At 43.1% G+C, this 19,683-nt stretch overlaps 1 pseudogene; it reads right to left on the bottom strand.

Moving 5' to 3' along the window:
• Positions 5,881-6,720, bottom strand: Fthl17-ps2 (ferritin, heavy polypeptide-like 17, pseudogene 2; annotated as a pseudogene).

Below are 19,683 nucleotides of genomic sequence, written 5' to 3'. Positions count from 1 at the left end.
GTAAATTTGGTTTTGTTGTGTAATATCTTGGTTTCTCCGTTTATGGTGATTCAGAGTTTTGCTGGGTATAGTAGCCTGGGCTGGCATTTTTGACCTCTTGGGGTTTGTATGACATCTGCCCAGGATCTTCTGGCTTTCATAGTCTCTGGTGAGAACTTTAGTGTAATTCTAATAGGTCTGTCTTTATATGTTACTTGACCCTTTTACCTTACTGCTTTTAAAATTCTTCCTTTGTTTAGTGCAATTAGTGTTTTGATTATTATGTGACAGGGGGAATTTCTTTTCTGGTCGAGTCTATTTGGAGTTCTGTAGGCTTCTTGTATGTTCATGGGCATCTCTTTCGTTAGGCTAGGGAAGTTTTCTTCTATAATTATGTTGAAGATATTTACTGGCCCTTTAAGTTGGAAATCTTTGCTCTCTTCTCTAACTGTTATCCTTAGGTTTGGTCTTCTCATTGTGTCCTGGATTTCGTGGATTTTTTGGGTTAGGAGCTTTTTGCTTTTTGCATTTTCTTTGACTGCTGTGTTAGTGTTTTCTATGGAATCTTCTGCACCTGAGATTCTCTCTTCTATTGCCGCAGACCCTCTTGGTCCCTGTGTCTGCGTGGAATGGGTCTCTCGACGCGGGTGGGCAAAGTGTGGATGAATGACAAACAGACACACACAGGAGAGGTCGTGTGCAATCTGAGTGTAATTTTTGAATCGAGCATCAGACTTTTTATGCAGAGGACAATAAGGAAGTTGGGTGACATATTCGCAAGATACAATTGAGGTAACCGGAATCTTACATAAAACAGAGGAATGCAAACACAAAAGGTCTAACGGGAACCACCTGGGATCCTGGGATAGAATATATTGATAACAGCTGGGATCAACAAGGGCTCCACCTAAGATTCACTAATCTTAGAAGCCAGGGTCAAGGGCTTCGCGCCCTTGCCATAGTTTCTATTTTAGTCTCTTGTATAGTCCACCTTCCCCTTAGGCCATTGTAAATACGTGTGTGTATGGGTGTAACTCTGCTAGTTCTATTCTGGTTTCTCCTTTGGTCTGAAACTTCCTTCTTCCTTAGTGATGGTAAATTCCTGTGTAAGGGAGTGACTTAGCTTTTACAATCTTACTGAATTCCAAGCCCTTGATCTTGGTCAAGGACATTCTAGGACTGTTGGAACACTGGCGGAAGGCTTTAGCCATGTCAGAATTCAATTTTAAAAAGCACTTATAATAGGAAAATACTGAAAGAGAGCACGTGGATCCATACACTAGACTAACGCGGTAATGGAACGCTGGAATGAAAAATTAATGTATGGGTAGATAACGCTAGACTCCAGGAGGAGAGCTTCCTTGAAACTCTTTTGCCTCATGAGTGACTTTTAAGCCTTTCGGCTTGTCCAGCTGACTCGACCAGAGAGCGTAGCATTCTATCTCTTGTATTCTGTTGATGATGCTTGCATCTATGACTTTTGATCTCTTTCCTAGGTTTTCTATCTCCAGGGTTGTCTTCCTTTGTGATTTCTCTATTGTTTTTATTTCCATTTTTAGATCCTGGATAGTTTTGTTCAATTCCTTTGCCTATTTGGTTGTGTTTTCCTATAATTCTTTAAGGGATTTTTGTGTTTACTCTTTAAGGGCTTCTACCTGTTTACCTGTGTTGTGCTGTATTCCTTTAAAGGAGTTATTTATGTCCTTCTTAAATTTCTCTATCATCATCATGTGATATGATTTTAAATCAGTGTCTTGATTTCCGGTGTTTTGAGGTATCCAGGGCTCACTGTGGTGGAAGTACTGGGTTCTGATGATGCCTAGTAGCCTTGGTTTCTGTTGCCTATGCTCTTACCTTTGACTCTTGCCATCTGGTTATCTCTGGTTTTAGCTGGTCTTGCTGTCTCTGGTTGTGGTTTGTTCCTCCTGTAAACCTGTGTGTCAGCACAACTGGGATATCAGCTCTCTCCTGGAAGGATTTGAGTACAGACAGCTGTGGCACAGGGTCAACTCCAGGCACAGATGGAAACAGGAAGGATCCTGTCCCAGGCTGCTCCTCTGTTCCTGTTTCCTGCTTGCTCTGGGTTGGTCCTTCTTGGACCAGGAATTTGAGCAGAAGTGGTGGTCTCACCTGTGCTCTCAGGTGTGTCAGCACTCCTGGGAGACCAGCTCTCTCCCAGCAGGATTTGGGTATGGATAGTTGTAGTACAGGGTCAGCTCCAGGCTGCAGACCTATGACTATTCTTAAAACTGACTGATCTTGTAAAATTTGCTCTTCTTAAAAGATCATAGTTCATAAGACTAACTCTATTTCTGCTTTTGTAACCAAACCTGCTTACTCTGTTTAATGACTAGGATAACCTCACGACACATATGTTGAAATTAGAATCTGCCTACCCATACACAAAATGCATGTAATCTTGTAATTTTTGACTGTAGAAGCCTTGGGTTGCATCGTGGGAAAGCTCTGGATTGCAGTCCAGGTGCCATGAGTATCTGGTAATAAAAACTCTTCTTAGTAAAATGTATTCATAGTCATGTTGAATCTCTGAGTGACCCTAGACTCCATAACAAGGTCTGAAGAAGAATCAGACCTGCCAACTTGGTCTGCTACTTGGGGTAATTTGGGTCCTTGTAATTTGGGTTCTACTGTACCCATGTGGGAAAGATGACTCACAGTAACCACTAAGTTGCATCGGCCAAGAGGAAAATAGAGAGGAAGAGAACATTGTTGATATGGCTGTATAATATTGGGTGGTCTTAGGGCATGTTAGAATCACGAAAGCAAGTGATGGATGATGGCCTGTTTCCTAATTCGGAGCTCTGCTGTGACTCCTCTTACTTTGTTTCTATTCTCCTCATCATCAGGATGAGACAGCTCTGGGCTCAGAAAAATATTCTGAAATGAAGGGTTAAAGGTATAAGTTAATGAGACAAAGTTCATTCAGCCCTGAAAGCAATATGGACAAGTTATGTCTCTAACAAGAGGTTGTCCACAAATGCAAGACTCATTTACTTGTAAGAGTACCGCCAGTAACACTCCCTTAGGACTTTGGGCTGTAAGCAGAGTTCTAGTAGGAGCTTGGAAGTCAGTACTGGCAAGAGACATGGCTACTCTGGCTACTCATTTCAAGAGGCTTCAGGACGAACAGTGATTGCAACTGGGCTAAAGACCATTAGTATGCTAGTTTGATAACAAATGTAGCTGTTTTGAAATGTAGCTGCTTTCTGTCAGTGTACTAAAAAAATACCTGAGGCTAAATTGAAAACAAATGAGCTTTTTCCCCCTCCTCCTCCTCCTCCTCCTCCTCCTCCTCCTCCTCCTCCTCCTCTTCTTCTTCTTCTTCTTCTTCTTCTTCTTTTCTTTTTTTGGAAGAGCTAAGTCAGGCTACTACTAACAGGTTATTAGTAATCATTCTTATACATGTTTACAATGAAAACGAGGGGAAAAAGGCAGATTGAAATAAAAAAATACACAAGCTGGGGAGACTGGCAAGGTTAGTGTTATTGTTAAACTTGTGCTTGAAGCTGTCATTGTTGGAGAAATCTATGTCCTGAAAACACCTGAGATACACAGAAGTAAGAATATGGTACCCTGTGGCAAGACCCCAACCAGCTAAGCTTCTGTAGTGTGAAAGAAAAGTGCTTAAGGACATTAGTGATGCTATAAAGCAACAACAGATAAAGCTGTTAAATTGGCTCACGGGAGCCAAGGTTATGCCAGGCTGACAGCTGAACTTGGCACTATTGTCATGATGGCTTTAAAGTCACATTCTGTAAAGTCACAGACAGTCACATAAGTCACCTACAGCTGTGAGAGTAGAGGGGTCATGGAATGTTCCTTCACAGTTTCAGAGAGCCACTGGGGCTGGGCAGTGTGTGGCAAAAAAGTTCCTGTTTGAAGGGCATGTGGGACAAGAGGCCCTAAGAAGCCATTCCATGTAGCTCTGAAAATGAAGCCTCAGTTGACTTGGAGACCCCAAGGTGTTGGAGATGCCAGTACTCTGCGCTGAATACAGAGGATGGGACCAGCCCAAGAGATAGAAAGTGTGCTAAAGGCAGAAACACTCGAATGGTAGAGCCATGTAAGGCCTTTGATATGGAACATGGAGGTACAACGTTTGGCATTTGCCTTGCTGGATTTCAGCATTGCTTTGGTCAACTTTTCCTATGTTCACATTCATCCCCTTTGAAAGACTAGTGTATGTTCTGTGCCATTATATGTCAGAAATATGCCATTTCCTTTTTAATTTTTCAAGGAGTGACAATAAATAGGCTGCCTAGAGTCTCAGTAGAATCCTGAGGATTTTTTTATAATTTCATTTTTTACTTGTTCAGTTTATATCCCTCTCACTGTCTACTCCCTTCACCGCCTACCATAATACTTCTGCCAACCCTTCCATACTTTCTACATGGATGAGGGCTCTCTGGCTATTCTTCTACCCTGCCACTTTAAGTCTTTGTGAAGCTTGTCGCTTCTTAACCAATGTTGAAATTGTGGAAAAACTATAGGGACTTTTAAATTTAGACTACATGCATTTTGAAATACAGTATATATGGTCACAAGACAATTGGTACCAAGGAGTGGAGTGTGGTGGTTTCAATGGGATGACCCAAAATAGTATCAGGCATTTAAATACTTGGTCCCATGTGGTAGCACTATTCTAGGAGACTTGGGAGTTAGAGGACATATGACACTGGAGGAGCTCTTTTACAGATAGGAGACCCACCATTTCAATTTGTGCTCTGCTTTCTATTTGTAGTTTAAGATATGAGCCCCCAGTTTCCAATTCACCTGTCATGGACTCTAAAGCGTTAATGGATAAAGTCCTTAGTGAACTATAAAGCATTGGACACATGATCCCAAACTTTCTCCCAGAAGTTGCCTTTGACATTGTATTGTATAAAAGAAATAGAAAACTACTTAATACACCAGTTGTCTTCTCCAGGGTGTGCACCTGATTGTTGGAGGAGGATTGGACAATCTTGAACTGATTCATTAGGAAACCAGGGATGACTCCTTTAAGAGCAGTCACCAGGCTTGTGTCACCCTCCCCCACTACATACCAACTCTTACAGATTGCTAAAAGCTGACAGAAATGGTAAGTCTCAAGAAATGGGTAGGGAACCTGAAAGGTGGAATGCCCTGGAAGTCTATTAAGCACCTGACTGTGAGGACCCTAGGGAACTCCTAGCTCTGTGCGTCCTTCCATCCCCTTCATAGAGGCCCTTTGTAAGTTCTGATGAAGTTTGTCAGTTTCACTGTCATTTGTCTCTGTGTTTGGGGCTTCCACATTCTTCCCATGAATTTAACTTCCTGGAGCATGATGCTGCGGCTTCTCTCATGTGTTGGTCTTCTGCTTTTCCTAGAAATCCAGGCTTCGTTCATCCCATAGAACTAAGTCAGGAAATTGCCTAGACACCCATCCCTTTCTTCTATAAGATTTAATGTATTTACTCACTTTACATCTGGAGTGCTGCCCCCCCCTCAGTCTCCCCTTCATACATACTCTCCTGCCACCTCCCTTAACCCTCCAAACTTCTGGATATTCAAAGCTTCCAAATAATGGGAATGAATATGGAGATATACTCCTGACCAGGGATTTAAAAGCCCCGGTGGAGTGCCACATTCATTTTCTTTTTTTCATGGTAAAAGGGATTTTTGATGGTGTAATTTTATGGAACCGGCTCTTATAGCTTAGGAGGGCCTAACCTTGCTGTAACACTTGATATTCCTGCCTCTATCTCCACAGTGCTGTGGTTTCTGCTTGGACCACCATATCCTCGTTTATGGCCATGGTTGGGATGCAGCCCATGGTTTCCTGAATACCAGATAAGCATTGCAACAAGTGAGCTACACCCACAGTCCCCAAAGTTAAGAATTTAAACATCAATTTTATACTTCAATTTTGTTGCAAACAAACACACAAAATTTATTTAAAGCAACAGTCCATCAGAAACCGAAAATGAGTGAACTTTGCTTCAAAACCAACATGCACATTAGGTGTAATGACCAGAGAAAGACCCCACGACAGTGGAGACATCCCAGTTCAGTCCACTTGAAGCTTTAGGACAAGCTGAGCTTATCAAAGAGGTACTCAGCCAAGTTGTGCTCTATGGCCCCCATCTGGCGCAGATTGGTCAGGTAGCTGCTCATCTACTTCAAAATATCGACCTGCTGATCTAGGCAGTTTTGCTCCAGGAAATGGCAGAGGTGGGGGTCGCCTTTCTCCTTGGCCACTTCGTGCATGTTGAGCAGGCTCTGGTTGATCAGCATCTCCATGTGGAAGGCACATTCCATGGCTTGAAATGCTCCGTACCAGCTGTCGCATTCTGGTCTCGCAATGCCCTGAAGGGAGATGCAGCCTCCACGCTTATTCTGCAGGTGCATGAACATCTCTGCACTGGTCTGGCAGTTGTGTGACTTGGTCAAGAAGAAACGCTTGAAGTTCTCCTGAGCCACGTCATCACGGTCAAAGTAGAATGCCATCGACATGTACACGTAGGAGGCATAGAGGCACAGCTGGATGTGGGTGTTGATAGCATCCTCACACTGCCAGTCAAAGTTCTGCCGCACTCGAGAGGGCGCTTCGGCCATGGTGGGCGCTTGAGCTGTACAACCACAGGCTCAGCGATTCCCCACCCGCTCACAGGGGCAGGGCGGGAGCAAAGAACACAGTCCCACAGTCCCAAAGTACCTCAGATCGCCAGAGCAGCTCAGCAGCTAGGCTGAAGGCAGTGACCCAAATGGCTGTTCGCGCCCACTGACCACAGTATTTGAGCGCCAGTGTTTATGGGAAGAGGCGGGGCATCACCGGAAATGAGGGTTGACACCCAATCATGACAGGGTTTAAGTCCCAGGGCTAATGGGAGGGTTGGCCATCAGTGAATATTAGGGTTGGAGTCCAATCATGACATGGTCTCAGCAGGAGGGCTTAAGGGAGGGGCGGGCATTAGTGGAAATGAAGGTTGGTGCCCAATCATGACACAGATTCAGCCTCAGGTCTAATGAAAGAGGTGGGGCATCAGCAGAAATGAGGGTTGGTTCCCAAAAAAGACAGGAATTGAGCCCCGGGGCTAATGTGAGGGGCAGGGCATCAGTGGAAATGAGGGTTGGTGCCCAATCATGACATGGGTTCAGCCTCAGGGCTAATCAGAGGAGCGGGGCCTCAGCAGAAATGAGGGTTGGGGCCCAATAATAACAGGAATTCAGCCCCAGGACTAATGGGAGAGGCAGGGCCTCAGCAGAAATGAGGGTTGTTACCCAATCATGATAGGGATTCAGTCCCAGGACAAATGGGAGGGCCTGGGCCTCAGCAGAAATGTGTGTTCGAGTCATATTATGACAAGGATTGAGCCCCAGGGCTAATGGGAGTGGCAGGGCATCAGCAGAAATTAGTTCTGGAGCCCAATTATGACACGGATTAAGCCTAAGGCTAGTGGGAGTCAGGGCATCAGAAGAAATGACTGTTGGTGCCCAATCATGACACGGATTCAGCCTAAGGCTAATGGGAGGCAGGGCATCAGGAGAAATGTGGGTTGGAGCACAATCATGACAGGGATTTAGGCCCAAGGGTAATTGCAGGGGCGGGGCATCAGTAGAAATGAGTGTTGGTGTCCACTCATGACAGGGATGCAGCCCCAGGGCTAATGGGAGGCAGGGCATCAGAAGTAATGAGTGTTGGAGCACAATCTTGATAGGGATTCAGCCCCAGGGCTAATGGGAAGGGCGGGGCATCAGCAGAAATGAGTGTTGGAGCCCAATCATCACAGGGATGCAGCCCCAGGGCTGATGGGAGGGGCTGGGCCTCAGCAGAAATGAGGGTTGGGGCCCAATCCTGAGAGAAATTCAGCCCCAAGGCTATTGGGAGGCAGGGCATAAAAAGAAATGAGTGTTGGAGCACAATCTTGATAGGGATTAAGCCTCAGGGCTAATGGGAGGGCGGGGCATCAGCAGAAATGAGTGTTGGTGTCCAATCATGACATGGATTCAGCTCCAAGGCTAATGGGAGAGGAGGGACATCAGCAAAATGAGTGTTGGCCCCAATCATGACATCTCAGCATCAGGGATAATGGGAGGGGCCGGGCATCATTAGCAATTAGTTTTTGTGCCCAATCATGACATTTCAGTCCCAGGGCTAATGGGATGGGTAAGGCATCAGTAGAAAATAATTTTGGCACACAATCAGGACATTTCAGCACCTTGGATTAAGGGGGGAGCATCAGTGCAAATGAGCGTTGACACCCAGTCAGGACATTTCAGCCCCAGGGTTAGTGGGAGGTGGGCATCAGCAGCTATGAGTGCGGGGGACCAATAATGACATCATTTAAAAAAAAAAAACGGTTTCAGGAAATTATTTTTCTGCCTAGAAGCACAATGTGAAACCTGGTTGGAAGCCTGGCACAGTTGCACGCTTCTGTATGCAGTGTCATGCTTTGGAGTCTGAGACAGGAGCATCTTCAGACCCCCGGAGCTTAAGCCCAGCCTAAATGGCAAAACGAGACCAATTCCCCCCCCCCCCCCCAAACTGCTCCCCCTAAATTAATTTGCTACTTAACAACAACAAAAACCTTTAATATTTGTTTGTTTTCCAAGGCAACGAGTACTTAGGAATGCACAGGAAAACAGTATTTTAAGAACCTGGAGTCTAGCTCTCCTTCCCAGCCAAGACTGTTTCTGGAGAACATTCATGTACACCGCGCCCTCTGCTGGACACGTTCTTAACTGCAGTCGCCTCACAGAACAGAAAGGCTAGGACAATGCAGAGAACAAGGTCTGGGACTCATCTCTGCCCTCTAGAGGCTGAATAGAACCAGGCCGACCCTCCCGAGGTGCCCCTGAGACAAACTGCACCCAGCTATTTGGATCCACTTGGCACCTGCGCTTTAGCCTCCAGAGACACCACCACACGTGCATCTCAGTCGTCAGAATCATCACCATCTTCTGGAACAGTGAAACTGTTCCTGGAGGATAGAGAGTCCAAGGATCACCCACAACAGCCCTGCTGAGAGCCCTGCTGCCCTGAGTCTCCTGTGCTCTCTGCCTGCTGTGGCTCCCATAGCTGCCTCAGCTGCCAAGATAAATTAGCAAACTGTTTACAAAGGTGATCAGACTGGAGAATCTGGGAGGGGAGGCTGGACAGAGGAAATGAGAAGAGGAGGAGAGAGAAGAGTGGAGTGATCCAACTTGATTTACTGAAAACCAGGGGGAAAAGTCTGAATATCTGAGGTAGAGCAGCATGAATATATGTCAGTTATTTATGCTTAGAGGAACACTAGCATCTAGATTTTTTTCTTCTACTTTGTGGCACTCAGTAGAGGCCCAGCCACCAGGCACAGGCAGTGATCTTGGGCATGGGTTTCATCCTTCAAGGTATTGGGCTTGTTGGATTGGCTGGCCTGGAGTACTCTTGTAGCGACCATTGTTGATCAGCCTTTTAATACATCACTTCTGCAAGAGGTTCAGGCTACAGGTCCAAACCTTCATCTCTAAATTTAGGCCCCTGATACTGAAGACTCTGTTGCTCCTGGGATAAGAAGGGTTGATTCCAAGTGAGCAGACTTGTTTCAGCCATTGTGATAGTTACTTTGTTATTGCTGTGACAAATCACCAGATCAAAGCCAACTCGTTGAAGGTTTGTTTGGCTTATGGTTCCAGAGAGATGCGTGTGCTGTGTCAGAGAAGCACAGAAACTAGCAGCAACTATGGGAACTGCAGTAGAAACTAAGTCATACACCTTAAACACTAAGCACCAAGTTAGGAGAGGAAGTGAGGAGAAGGAGAATACTACGGGTGAATGGGAATTGGGAGTGTTTTTGAAAACTTAAGGTCACCTATGGAGACATATTTCTTGTAGCAAGGCCATACCTCTTAAACCTACCTAGACAGCAACAGCAGCACTCCTTGAGGGTCAACTCACTGAGCCTATGAGTGGCTTCTCCTTCAAGCCACCACAGGCTTCGATGGTGGTAAATTGAGGTCTTCATTCTCCTCCCTTTCAGAGCCTTTGTGGGTCAGCCTGAATGCTTTCTCGTTCACTCTCATCAGAGAGTATGGATCAGCCATTTCCCCAGAAACACCCCTTAGAGAGGAGACTCTAATTCCATATTATTAACATGGCCTAGTTTGAGGAGACTGAATGCACTAGGAACAAACCCATAGTATGACAATATCAAATTCTCTGAGGGAGACTACACAACAGTACCATGGAGTGTTTCAGCCTACAACAAAAAAGAGAGAGGGTTTGGTGAAAGATGAAGTTGATGTGAAATTGAAATGATCTCTCTTATGCTACATCTGCTCCCATCACACTGTTCTTCCATGTTTGTATTTTGCAAGGAGTATGTCTGTATGGCTCGTATTGTAATGTGGTACTTCTGAAGCTTGGAATCCTGGCCAGAGTAGGCTGGGATTTTTTTTTTTTTGTGAGTGTTCTTCTGTACATTATAAATTTAGCAGCATCCTTGAGCTCTTTTCACTAGGTATCAGTGAATATGTCGCAAGCCAATTTTGATAAGAAGGCCCACAAGGACGGGGCAGCAGATGAATACATTCTGATTGGGAATACATCTATTCATTTACTGATACTGATAGCAAATATTCAATGAAAGGTCTTGATGAATAATTTCTGTGCTCACTGTTCTATATTTCAGGAAAATGTGTTATTGTAATGAGCACACTAAAAGGACAAATTTGTGTCTGAAGAGATGTCTTAAGCTGCAAAGACCACATGCTCCTTGTGAGGAACCCACATGACTGTTCACAATCACAGCTTTGGTTTTGGGGCATTAAGACTTTCTTCTAGCACAAACTATTTCACAAAATAGAAGTAGAAGGTACTCTACCCAACTCATTTTATGAAGCCACTATTACTCTGATACCTAAACCACAGAAAGACCCAACAAAGATAGAGAACTTCAGACCAATTTCTCTTATGAATATCGATGCAAAAATCCTCAATAAAATTCTCGCTAACCGAATCCAAGAACACATTAAAGCAATCATCCATCCTGACCAAGTAGGTTTTATTCCAGGAATGCAGGGATGGTTTAATATACGAAAATCCATCAATGTAATCCATTATATAAACAAACTCAAAGACAAAAACAACATGATCATCTCGTTAGATGCAGAAAAAGCATTTGACAAGATTCAACACCCATTCATGATAAAAGTTTTGGAAAGATCAGGAATTCAAGGCCCATACCTAACCATGATAAAAGCAATCTACAGCAAACCAGTAGCCAACATCAAAGTAAATGGAGAGAAGCTGGAAGCAATCCCACTAAAATCAGGGTCTAGACAAGGCTGCCCACTTTTTCCCTACCTTTTCAACATAGTACTTGAAGTATTAGCCAGAGCAATTCGACAACAAAAGGAGATCAAGGGGATACAAATTGGAAAAGAGGAACTCAAAATATCACTTTTTGCAGATGATATGATAGTATATATAAGTGACCCTAAAAATCCTACCAGAGAACTCCTAAACCTGATAAACAGCTCCGGTGAAGTAGCTGGATATAAAATAAACTCAAACAAGTCAATGACCTTTCTCTATACAAAGAATAAACAGGCTGAGAAAGAAATTAGGGAAACAACACCCTTCTCAATAGGCACAAATAATATAAAATATCTTGGCGTGACTCTAACTAAGGAGGTGAAACATCTGTATGATAAAAACTTCAAATCTTTGAAGAAAGAAATTAAAGAAGATCTCAGAAGATGGAAAGATCTCCCATGCTCATGGATTGGCAGGATCAACATTGTCAAAATGGCTATCTTGCCAAAAGCAATCTACAGATTCAATGCAATCCCCATCAAAATTCCAACTCAATTCTTCAACGAATTAGAAGGAGCAATTTGCAAATTCATCTGGAATAACAAAAAACCTAGGATAGCAAAAAGTCTTCTCAAGGATAAAAGAACCTCTGGTGGAATCACCATGCCTGACCTAAAGCTTTACTACAGAGCAATTGTGATAAAAACTGCATGGTACTGGTATAGAGACAGACAAGTAGACCAATGGAATAGAATTGAAGACCCAGAAATGAACCCACACACCTATGGTCACTTGATCTTCGACAAGGGAGCTAAAACCATCCAGTGGAAGAAAGACAGCATTTTCAACAATTGGTGCTGGCACAACTGGTTGTTATCATGTAGAAGAATGCGAATCGATCCATACTTATCTCCTTGTACTAAGGTCAAATCTAAGTGGATCAAGGAACTTCACATAAAACCAGAGACGCTGAAACTTATAGAGGAGAAAGTGGGGAAAAGCCTTGAAGATTTGGGCACAGGGGAAAAATTCCTGAACAGAACAGCAATGGCTTGTACTGTAAGATCAAGAATTGACAAATGGGACCTAATGAAACTCCAAAGTTTCTGCAAGGCAAAAGACACCGTCAATAAGACAAAAAGACCACCAACAGATTAGGAAAGGATCTTTACCTATCCTAAATCAGATAGGGGACTAATATCCAACATATATAAAGAACTCAAGAAGGTGGACTTCAGAAAATCAAATAACCCCATTAAAAATGGGGCTCAGAACTGAACAAAGAATTCTCACCTGAGGAATACCGAATGGCAGAGAAGCACCTGAAAAAATGTTCAACATCCTTAATCATCAGGGAAATGCAAATCAAAACAACCCTGAGATTCCACCTCACACCAGTCAGAATGTCTAAGATCAAAAATTCAGGTGACAGCAGATGCTGGCGAGGATGTGGAGAAAGAGGAACACTCCTCCATTGTTGGTGGGATTGCAGGCTTGTACAACCACTCTGGAAATCCATCTGGCGGTTCCTCAGAAAATTGGACATAGTACTACCGGAGGATCCAGCAATACCTCTCCTGGGCATATATCCAGAAGATGCCCCAACTGGTAAGAAGGACACATGCTCCACTATGTTCATAGCAGCCTTATTTATAATAGCCAGAAGCTGGAAAGAACCCAGATGCCCCTCAACAGAGGAATGGATACAGAAAATGTGGTACATCTACACAATGGAGTACTACTCAGCTATTAAAAAGAATGAATTTATGAAATTCCTAGCCAAATGGATGGACCTGGAGGGCATCATCCTGAGTCAGGTAACACATTCACAAAGGAACTCACACAATATGTACTCACTGATAAGTGGATATTAGCCCCAAACCTAGGATACCCAAGATATAAGATACAATTTGCTAAACACATGAAACTCAAGAAGAATGAAGACTGAAGTGTGGACACTATGCCCCTCCTTAGAATTGGGAACAAAACACCCATGGAAGGAGTTACAGAGACAAAGTTTGGAGCTGAGATGAAAGGATGGACCATGTAGAGACTGCCATATCCAGGGATCCACCCCATAATCAGCATTCAAACGCTGACACCATTGCATACACAGGCAAGATTTTATCGAAAGGACCCAGATGTAGCTGTCTCTTGTGAGACTATGCCGGGGCCTAGCAAACACAGAAGTGGATGCTCATAGTCAGCTAATGGATGGATCATAGAGCTCCCAATGGAGGAGCTAGAGAAAGAACCCAAGGAACTAAAGGGATCTGCAACCCTATAGGTGGAACAACATTATGAACTAACCAGTACCCCGCAGCTCTTGACTCTAGCTGCATATGTATCAAAAGATGGCCTAGTCGGCCATCACTGGAAAGAGAGGCCCATTGGACACGCAAACTTTATATGCCCCAATACAGGGGAACGCCAGGGCCAAAAAGGGGGAGTGGGTAGGTAGCGGAGCGGGGGTGGGTGGGTATGGGGGACTTTTGGTATAGCATTGGAAATGTAAATGAGCTAAATACCTAATAAAAAATGGAAAAAAAGACTTTCTTCTAGAGTCCATCAGTTCCTGCACATATGTAGTATAGACACACACTCATACTGTGGTGGTTTGTATATGCACGGTCCAAAGAGTGGCAATGTTAGAAGGTGTGGCCTTGTTGGCGTAGGTGTGTCATTGTGGTGGCGTAGGTGTGTCATTGTGGTTATGAGCTTTTTAAAAAAATATTTATTGCCGGGCATGGTGGCACACGCCTTTAATCCCAGCAATCGGGAGGCAGAGTCAGGCCGATTACTGAGTTTGAGGCCAGCCTGGTCTATAAAGTGAGTTCCAGGACAGCCAGGGGTACACAGAGAAACCTTGTCTCGAAAAACAAACAAACAAAAAAGTTTTATTTATTTCATCTATATCAGTACACTGTTGCTCTCTTCAGACACCAGAAGAGGGCATCAGATCTCATTACAGATGGTTGTGAGCCACCATGTGGTTTCTTGAAATTTAACTCACAACCTCTGGGAGAACAAGCAGCCAGTCCTCTGAACTGTGCTGATCCTCCTCTCCAGCATGGGTGTGGGCTTTAATACCCACTATACTAGACCTAGCTGCCTGGATATCAGTCTTCCACTAGAAGCCTTCAGATGAAGACATAGAACTCTCAGGTCCTCCTGTATTATGTCTATCTGGCTGATGCCATGCTCCCACCTTGATGATAATGGACTGAACCTTTGAACCTGTAAGCAGGACCAATTTAATGTTGTCCTTTATAAGCCTTGCCTTGGTCATGGTGTCTCTTAACAGCAGTAAAACCCTAACTAAGACAGAAGTTGCTTAAATAAAAATCTTTTAAAAAAAAGTTGGAGAGATGGCTCAGAGATTAAGAGTACCATCTCCTTTTTCAGAGGTGCTGAGTTCAAATCCCAACAACCACATTTTGGCTTACAACCATCTGTAATGGTGTCTGATACCCTCTTCTTGGGTCTGAAGGTAGCTACAACATACTAATCATATATATATATATATATATATATATATATATATATATATATATATATATATATAAAATAAATAAATAAATAAAAATATTTTTAAAAAAAGAAGCCAGAATTTGCTACCAGGAGTGGGGAACTGAAGTGATATGCCTGACCATGCTTTTGTTTGGAAGAATGTTGATTTTGGGACTTTGGATTTGGAAAGAAGTGGAATACTTTAAAGGGGCTTAATGGGAATATGGAAGACTTTGTTACTGAGAGTTATTCGAATTGTTTGGACCTGAACCAAGAGGTTTCAGTGGAGATTAACTTCAGGATGTGGCCTAGAAATTATTATTGTGGTATTTTGGTGAAGAATGTAGCTATTTTTTTGTCCTCGTATGAAAAGTCTGCCTGAGGCTAAAGTGAAGAGACTCAGATTAATTGCACTGAAAAAGGAAGTCTCAGAAACACACATCATAGACTTTGCTCTCTGGCTAAACTCATGAAGAGCATTTTAAATAAGCATAGCAAGTTTAGAAAGTAAATATATATATATATATGGTTTGAGTATTAAAGGGGCTCCAGGAGGTTAAATGGAGCTGAATACCTTGTTCTAGGAGATAGGAGACTAAGGGAGTAGAGCTGGGGGCAAGATTATACCCAGCTAAATTTAAATCCAGGCATGGTGGTACACACATTAAATCCCAGGAGACAGGAATGCAGTTCTCTGAGTTCAAGGTCAATCTATAGAGCAAGATTCAGGACAGCCAATCTTAGGCAGTGAAGCAGGTAGAAAACAGAGAGCTAGTGATAATGTAATAGAACAAGGGGGCCATGTTTAACTCCTGTAAGCAGCAGAAATTGGCAGCTTTGGCCTTGTGGGTCTGGCTTTAGATTAAAAAATAGTAGGGGTTACTGGGATAACTGATGCTCGTTCGATGGAGCTAAGAAATTAGGGGTGATTAAGAAGAGACCAGCATTACTGAGGTGAAATCTTTTGGGAAGTGTTTTCTGATCGCACCAAGAATCTGTGTTCCAGAGATAGCCAAGGTTGTACCTTCTGCTGCAGCTGTACTTGGTGATAATGAGTAAGAGTCACCCAGGTGATACTGGTTTGAATGCATGAAGGGGTCATGAAGAAATGTTGAGGCTTGTCACTGTGAGAGGCCAAGGAAGGCCATTGGTGAAGGTGCAGCCTCAGCTCTAGTTGATGGCCCAGGACTGAAGGGGATAAAGGATTTGAGGCTTGACACCATGAAGAGAGCCTATGAGAGGCTATTGGTGAAGCCTAGTTGCAGACGACTACCACAGCGTATTGCAGATGCCAGTACCATGCGATGATCACCAAGAACAGCAGTGGCCAGAGGAGTGGATCAACCTGAGCTTAGAGTGCTACAGAGGGCAGAGCTGGAAAAGTGATGCCAACCTTTTGTAGGAGTGCAGAGGATCCAGTGTGGATCTCAGACATTGTAACAAGAAGATATAACATTGAAGTTACCTTGGAGACCCCAAGATGTTGAAGATGCCAGAGCTGAGGGATACCTGTAGAAGATAGCTGCTAGCAGGGAGTGGAAATAGCCTAGGAGAAAGAAGTTTGTTGCAGTCAGCAAAGATGAAAAGGAGTGGGGATCTTAAGACTGCTTTGACTTCAGGCATGGAGAAGTTTGGATTTTGCACAGCTGGATTCTTGTCTAGCCTTGGGGATTACAGTTAATTGATAGGATGACTCTCAGAAGAGACTTTGACGTTTGGACTTTTAACATTGTTGAGACTGCTATAGACTATGTGGACTTTTGAAGTTGTACTAAATCTAGTTTGCATTATGCTTTGCTTTGGTATGGCCCCCATAGGCCTATATGTTTGAACAAGCCTATGGGGACCAGGGAGTAGAATGTAGTGGTTTGTGCATGCTTGGCCTAGGAAGTGGAACTATTAGGAGTGTGGCCTTGTTGAAGTAGGTGCGTCACTGTGGGTGTGGGCTTTCAGACCCTCATCCTAGCTACCTGGATGTGAGTCTTCCACTAGCAGCCTTCAGATGAAGATGTAGAACTATCATCTCTGCCTGCATCATGCCATCCTGGATGCTGCCATGTTCCCTCCTTGATGATAATGAACTGAACCTCTGAACCTCTGAGCCAGCCCCAATTAAATGTTGTCCTTTATAAAGCTTGCCTTGGTCATGGTGTCTGTTCACAGCAGTGAAACCCTAAGACATATACCTATACATTAAATAAGTGAATAATTTTTTTAAAAAAAATAGAAATTTGTGTATAAAGGGGAAGTCCATTGCTGAAATATAAAATGATGTCCAGGCAATTTGTCAATATAAGTATTTATGCTTATCCCCACAGGTCACAGTTTGTCTTTTGGCATTTTGGGAGGAACGTTCCTTTTTTTTTTTTTTTTTTTTCTTTTCTTAAGTGGTCAAATTATCAGGAATAGGGACTGTTGAAGGCCCACTCCTGACTGGGACAGTATTTTGCCCCTCTTACTGGTTGAGAAACATCATAGATGAGGAAGAAGAAAAGATATAAGAGGTGGAGGAAAAGGGGCAGTCACATGACAAAAGGCTCTAAGGCTGGACAGTCAAGACTCTTGAGAAGTCTAAGAAGTTGTGATTTTCTGAATGTGATTAAACCTTTGCTACCTTGGTATGAAGGAGTTAAACATTTATAAGGCCTCAGAGAGTGAACTTTGAGGATATGTAGACGGTTAACATTTGCTAGGGGGAGGGCCTCAAGAGACCTCACTGGACACTAAGGATCTGTAGAGACCCTAATTAAACTTATGCATTGACCAACTAAAAAAGAATATGAAAATTGAAAGCACAACGTTTTGGAAGTATAGGATGAACAGCAGGAGTGAGAATGAGATGGGGAATCCCAGATCTGCACTTCACTCCTGGGCCAGAGCTCAGCCTGCCTCCCAGGAGGCCTGCTGCCACTCAGGATAACCAGGTGAGATATCCACACCCCAACACCCTCGCTGCTGGGACCCTAACAAATCCAGGAGCTAATAGGCCTGCCCTATCCCCTCTGCCCCACATCTCCAAATCACACTTCTTCCTGTAATCCTGGATCTGTACTCTACTCCCCAGGTCACAGCTCAGCCTGATTGCCTGGAGGCCTGCTGCCCAACCAGGACACCCAGGACAACCAGGACAACCAGAACAACAAGGATAACCAGCTTTGCCTGCTCTTCTGAAAGCCTGCTGTCGCCCAAGACAACCATAGACCTTCTGCCATTAGAGACACCAGCTCTACCTGATGTCCAGAGGCCTGATACCACCAGAGACTATCAGGGCAGTCAAAGCCAGAGACAACGATCACAAGATTACAATCACCAAAACCCAGGGCAATGTGGCACTATCAAAATCTAGCTCTCCTACTATAACAAGCCTTGGATATCCTAACACACATAAAGAGCAGGACAATGACTTTAAATCCCATCTTATGAAGATGATTGATTAATTGATAAAGGCCTTTAAAGAGGAATTAATTCCCTTAAAACAAATACAGCAAAATACAATCAAACATGTGAAGGAAATGAAAAAAACTGTTTGACACTTGAAAATGGAAATAGAATCAATACATGAAACACAAAGGGAGATAATCCTGGAGGTGGAAAACCTAGCAAATCGAACAGGAAATAAAGACATAAGCATCACCAACAGAATTCAAGAGATAGAAGACAAAATCTCAGGCACAGAAGTTACCATAGAAGAAATTGATGCCTCAGTCAAGGAAAATGCTAAATTTAAAAAGTGTTTAACACAAAACACCCAGGAAATTTGGGACACTATGGAAGAAAAAAACAATCCTAAGAATAATTTTAATAGCAGAGTTAGATCCCCAGATTTAATGGCCTAGAAAATATCTTCAACAAAATCATAGAAGAAAATTTCCCTAAATTTTCTAATCTAAGAGATGGTTATAAATGTACAGGAAATTTAGAGAATACAAAAGATTGGGCCAGAAAAGAAAATCCTCCTGCCACATGATAGATAAAACACTAAAAGTACAGAACAACAACAACAAAAGAATATTAAAAGCTGCAAGGGGAAAAGGCCAAGTAACATGTAAAGACAGACCTATCAGAATTACACCAGATTTCTCAACACAGACTGTAAAAGCCAGAAGATCTTGGACAAATGTCTTGCAAACCCCAAGAGACCACAGATGTCAGCCAAGACTAATATAACAGCAAATCTCGTGAGGAACATAGATGGGGAAACCAAGATAGTCCAAGACAAACCCAAATTTAAACAGTATCTTGGCACTAATCCAGCCCTACAGAGGATACTAAAAGGAAAACTCCCATACAAGGAAGGTAATTATACCCCCCCCCCAAAAAAAAATCCCACAAGAAATTAACAATTTCCCAGAGAAACCAAAAGAAGAGAAGCACACAAACTCTCTCTCTCTCTCTCTCTCTCTCTCTCTCTCTCTCTCTCTCTCTCTCTCTCTCTCTCTCTCCCTCTCTCTGTCTCTCCTCTCTCCCCCCCTCTCTCTCTCCAAACATCAAAACAGAGAAACAAGCAATCATTGGTCATTAATATCTCTCAACATCAATATGAAATAATCAAACCCACAACTGAAATCAGTCAATCAGAAAAAAAGAAAATAATAGAAAGAATCAACAAAACTAAGAGCTGCTTCTTTGAGAAACTCAATAAGATAGACAAACCCTTAGCAGAACGAACCAAGAGACTGCGAGTGAGTATTCAAATAAACAGAATCACAAATGAAAACAGAGACATAAAAGACACTGAGGAATTTCATAGAATTATTAGGTCTTACTTCAAAATACTTTACTCCACAAAGATGGAGAATCTAAATAAAATGGATGGATTTTCTAAACAGAAACCACTTACCAAAACTAAATCAAGATCAGGCATGCCACCCGAATAGTTCTATAACCCCTAAGGGAATGAAGTAGTCATTAAAACT

Source organism: Mus musculus, chromosome X (assembly GCF_000001635.26).
Source record: "Mus musculus strain C57BL/6J chromosome X, GRCm38.p6 C57BL/6J".
NCBI classification, from domain to species: Eukaryota; Metazoa; Chordata; class Mammalia; order Rodentia; family Muridae; genus Mus; species Mus musculus.
The sequence above is the reverse complement of the archived record's forward strand: the minus strand, read 5'-3'. Positions and strand labels throughout refer to the sequence as shown.